The following is a 6,003-nucleotide window of genomic DNA, read 5'->3' on the forward strand; positions in this document are numbered from 1 at the left end:
TGAAGTGATTATTATTGCAGAATGTAGAAGTTTTAGGTTTGAAATTATAAATTTCAGATGGCTCAAGGTGAGTGCGCCAGAGCAAGGCGTTATATCTGTCATATACATGTAGCATATATTTCTGGGTTTTGTTTTGGGTTTAATTGTGTTACTTATTATTCCGTTTACTTGATTCATTCCCAGTTAAGTGTTATTTGTTTACTTTTCATTGAACATTTGATTGGTTTTATTTTCTTGCTTATTTGGTTTAATTGTTTATTTGATTTAATTGTTTTTGAATTCTATTACTAACTTTTACAGTGTTTTCTTCATTTGTTTGTTAACGTGACAAACGGCCCGAAATTTTAAGTTTCGTCGCAGCCTTTAATTGCGCGTTACAGTGGAGACGATAACTCCAGCCTGAAAAACACATTGCAACAAATTGAAATTTCGTCTGAAGATTGGTCGTGATATATTGAAATAAACTCTTAAAAATTGACGGGAACCGTTAAAGAAAAATGAAGTGTGATTACAGAAAATACAGCGTAATATTCGCGAAGTCAATTTCAATTACACAAAAATAAAACACTCTTTGTGGAGACGATAACTCAAGAAAAACACATTGCATTGAATTGAAATTTCGTCCGACGCTTGACCATGATATGTGAAACAAACCGTTTAAATATTGACGGGAACTGTTGAATAAAAATGAAATTATGATTACAGAAATTACAGTGTATGTTTGCGAAAAATCCAATCGAAACACACTACATTCTAATTGAACAAAATTAAAACACTCTTTGTGGAGAACATTACTCAAGATAAACACATTGCATTGGATTAAAATTTCGTCTAATGATTGGTCGTGATATATAACACTCACAAAATAAGAATCGACTGGAGCCATTGACGATAACAATTAATGCAACGAAAACAAATACTGCAGTGTTTAAGGCCTTAATTGGACACTCTCGTACATCATTTTGCCAACAGCAATTTCTCCCAAAAGAGGGCGCACTACACAAATAGCGGTCACCACCGTGAATTTAAGACTTCTGTGAACGCAGAGATCTGTCCAACCGAAGTCGGCTTTAATTGAACAAAAATAAAACACTCTTTGTGAAGACGATTATTCCAGAAAAGCGCTTTGCATTGACTTGAAATTTCGTCTAAAGATTGGTCGTAATAATGCAACAAGAAGAGTGAACCGTTGAAGAAAACAAGAAGTGTGAATACAGAAAATACAGCGTATTATTCGCAAAAATTCAATCCAAACACCAGTCAATTTTAATTACACAAAAATAAAACACTCTTTGTTGAGACGAAAACTCAAGAAAAGCACATTGCATTGAATTGATATTTCGTCTAATGCTTGATCATGAATAAGCAAAAGTGAGGCAAATGTTCTGTTTGGCTGCAACTGCAGCCCGATCGCCAAGTGTTTCTCCGGTTTTTGCATAAGACACTGTTAAGGGAGAGAAAAACAATAATTTGTCTAAATCTTCTGTCTTGTTTGTCTATCGATCATGATAAATCATCGGGCAAGAATTCAATTTAGTGCGTGACTTAATTTTTTAGATATTTTGTCGACCAGGGCTATCGTTTCTGTGCAAAAGTGAGGCAATAATTCTGTTTGGACTGCAACTGCAGCCTATCGCCAAGTGTTTCTCCGGTTTTGCACAAGACACTGTTGAGGGAGAGAAAAACAATATTTTGCCTAAATCTTCTGTCTTGTTTGTCTATTTATCATTAATAATCATCTGACTAAAATTCAATTCAGTGCGTGGCTTAATTTTTTAGATATTTTGTGGACCAGGGCTATTGTTTCTGTGCAAAAGTGAGGCAAATGGTCTGTTTGGACTGCAACTGCAGCCTATCGCCAAGTGTTTCTCCGGTTTTGCACAAGACACTGTTGAGGGAGAGAAAAACAATATTGTGTCTTAATCTTCTGTCTTGTTTGTCTATTTATCATGATAAATCATCTGGCAAGAATTCAATTGAGTGCGTCACTTAATTTTTTAGATATTTTGTCGATCAGGGCTATTGTTTCTGTGCAAAAGTGAGGCAAATGGTCTGTTTGGACTGCAACTGCAGCCTATCGCCGAGTGTTTCTCCGGTTTTGCACAAGACACTGTTGGGGGAGAGAAAAACAATATCTTGTTTAAATCTTCTGTCTTGTTTGTCTATTTATCATGATAAATCATCTGGCAAGAATTCAATTCAGTGCGTCACTTAATTTTTTAGATATTTTGTCGATCAGGGCTATTGTTTCTGTGCAAAAGTGAGGCAAATGGTCTGTTTGGACTGCAACTGCAGCCTATCGCCGAGTGTTTCTCCGGTTTTGCACAAGACACTGTTGAGGGAGAAAAAAAACAATATTTTGTCTAAATCTTCTGTCTTTTATGTCCATTTATCATGAATAATCATCTGGCTCAAATTCAATTGAGTGCGTCACTTAATTTTTTAGGTATTTTGTCGACCAGGTCTATCGTTTCTGTGCAAAAGTGAGGCAAATGGTCTGTTTGGACTGCAACTGTAGCCTATCGCCAAGTGTTTCTCCGGTTTTGCACACGATACTGTTGAGGGAGAGAAAAACAATATTTTGTCTAAATCTTCTGTCTTGTTTGTGTATTTATCATGAATAATCATCTGGCAAGAATTCAATTTAGTGCGTCACTTAATTGTTTGGATATTTTGTCGTCCAGGGCTATCGTTTCTGTGCAAAAAAAGTGAGGCAAATAGTCTGTTTGGACTGCAACTGCAGCCTATCGCCAAGTGTTTCTCCAGTTTTGCACAAGACACTGTTGAGGGAGAGAAAAACAATATTTTGTCTAAATCTTCTGTCTTGTTTTTCTATTTATCATGATAAATCATCTGGCAAGAATTCAATTCAGTGCGTCACCTAATTTTTCAAATATTCTTTTACTTAACAGAGGGCGGGCTACATAAATAGTGGTCTCGATAAAAGCCCACCACCAAACTCGTTTGGGGGGCAACAACTCCAAAAATACAAGATGTTTTATATTGAATTTTCGTCCAGTGATTTGTCATGATGTTTAACATTGCGAGATTTTATTTCATAAGAAACCCTCAAACAATGAAGCAATATTGACCGTAACAATACAGTGTTTTAAGCGCGACAAATGCAATCCGCATGAAAATCAATGTGTATTTTTCGGGTGTAAAACACTACATTGTTACGATCATATTATTTTTATCGTTGGACTGTTTCTCACGATATTCAATACACCTCTGTTACAAATCGTGGAAAATAATTGCACAAAATTTCAGTTGAATACATCTTGTATTTCTTGAGTTATTCATCGGAAACTGAGTTGTTAATTTTTGTTCAATAGTGCATGCAGCATCCGCACCAATATTCTTTAATTTAATAGAGGGCGCGCCACATAAATAGTGGTCTCGATGATATATCCACCACCAAACTCGTTTGGGGGGCAACAACTCCAGAAATACGAGATGTTTTAAATTGAAATTTGGACTAGCGATTTGTCATGATGTTTAACATTACGAGATTTTGTTTCATAAGAAACCGTCAAACAATGAAGCAATATTGACCGAAACAATACAGTGTTTTAAGCGCGACAAATACAATCCGAATGAAAATCAATGTGTATTTTTCGCGTGTAAAACACTACATTGTTACGATCATATTATTTTTATCGTTGGACTGTTTCTCATGATATTCAATACACCTCTGTTACACATCGTGGAAAATAATTGCACAAAATTTCAGTTGAATACATCTTGTATTTCTTGAGTTATTCATCGGAAACTGAGTTGTTAATTTTTGTTCAATAGTGCATGCAGCATCCGCACCAATATTCTGTAATTTAATAGAGGGCGCGCCACATAAATAGTGGTCTCGATAAGATATCCACCACCAAACTCGTTTGGGGGGCAACAACTCCAGAAATACGAGATTTGTTAAACTGAATTTTCGTCTAGCGATTTGTCATGATGTTTAACTTTACGAGATTTAATTTCATAAGAAACCGTCAAAAAATGAAGCAATATTGACCGTAACAATACAGTGTTTTAAGCGCGACAAATGCAATCCGAATGAAAATCAATGTGTATTTTTCGCGTGTAAAACACTACATTGTTACGATCATATTATTTTTATCGTTGGACTGTTTCTCATGATATTCAATAGCCCTCTGTAACACATCGTGGAAAATAATTGCACGAAATTTCAGTTTAATACATCTGGTATTTCTTGAGTTGTTGTTCAGAAAACGAGTTGTTGTTTTTTGTTCAATAGTGCAGCATCCGCACCAATATTCTTTTTTTTTTTAAATAGAGGGCGCGCCACATAAATAGTGGTCTGTCGATCCTCCACCAAACTCGTTTGAGGGGCAACAACTCCAGACATACAAGATGTTTGAATTGATTTTTCGTCTAGTGATTTGTCATCAAGTTAAAACATTACGAGATTTAATTTCATAAGAAACCGTCAAACAATGAAGCAATATTGACCGTAACAATACAGTGTTTAAAGCGCGACAAATCATTACTAACACATTGTCGTAAAAGTTGGTATCTGAAAATTTCTATGCAAAACCCCCTACACCGGGGGTTTGTGTAGAAAACATCAGACGGTTATTTATTACTCCCCATCACGTTCAATTAACTTCGGCAGCGACCCCAAGCCCCATTTGAAAGAAAAAGTTAAGACCGGATCAAGGTACTAACTTTTACGACAGCATGCTGGTAATTTTAATATTCACGCCTCTAATTTCGGTATTTTGAATTCACCTAAGTTTAACCTAATTCGGTAAAGAGCAAAAATGTTCATCCGTCAAGGCATGGTCTATCTGACCTGACCAGCAAGTATTTTTCTCGTTTGTTCATGAGTTATGATTGAAATAAAACAGTCACTTTTTGAACTAAAATCGCTTGTAATTTACATGAAGTCGTCATCGTGACGTCACGTGTACACCAGCCTGTGTATTAGGGTTGATGTTCATGCAAATTTTAAACTTCAAGCCGCGGGGAATTATTGTCAAGAAGGAAATAAAAAACACAAGTAGAAGAAGAAAAAACTATGGGTGATGGGCCGGGTTCACCGTGACTACAGCATGCATACAAATATTGTTGATGTACCCTAACGTGGCGCGGCCCCCAACGTGGCGCACTTTGATTTTTCGCCTGTAGCACCTAGCTTAGTGCAAAAGTTTTAGCTGAAATTTCACAGAAAGTGAAATTTCATCATAAATCGCGAGTTTATCTACCCTTACATAGTTAGAAGAAAAATTCATTTTCGGCGTGATTTTCCAATTTTTTTAATTTTTGTTTTTATTTTGAAGTGCAAAGTGAACCCTTTGAAAATGCCCCGAAAAATAAGGAAAAAAAATCTGACAAACTTCTGGTTTGGTATGTAAGTAGAGATAAATGGCTTATCAGAATCTATCAAGTTTAGGCCTACAGGAATTCTTAAATGTCAATTTGGAATTTTCCGAGATTTATTCAAGTGCGCCACGTTAGGGAACACTCCGCGAATTTGTGCCCAATTTCCGGACGCCACCGTTTTTGAATTTCAGATTAAATTTCATGAAACCGAAATTGTTCACACTCAGAGGTTAAATAGCGAGCATTAATAAGGTCAAAGTACCGGTATTTCACAGTATGAATTTGAGGTTTGTCACCAAAGAGGTTTGGCAACACCAGTACACGAGGAAAGTCGGGTAACTACGCTTCGATCGAAGTGCGCCACGTTAGGGAACACGACCATAAGCACTAAGTTAAAGTTAAATGCAACTATTTCATCGGACAAATATTTGATCAAAGGTTCAGCAATGAGATCACGCGCTAAAATTTCTACCTGACGCGATCCCTGTGAATTCGAGGAAAAATGACACGATGTCTGCCACGCGTATCGTCTAGAGATGATGTAATTTTGAAGGAGCCCGCTGGCTGAAGTGACGTAACCCTGGTCCCATTTTACTGCAGGTTGCTGGTAACAAGCGGTAAAGCGCCCAATAAGGCTCTTTAGTCAGTTTCACG

The sequence above is a fragment of the Patiria miniata genome, unplaced genomic scaffold (assembly GCF_015706575.1).
Source record: "Patiria miniata isolate m_02_andy unplaced genomic scaffold, ASM1570657v1 HiC_scaffold_1, whole genome shotgun sequence".
NCBI lineage: Eukaryota > Metazoa > Echinodermata > Asteroidea > Valvatida > Asterinidae > Patiria > Patiria miniata.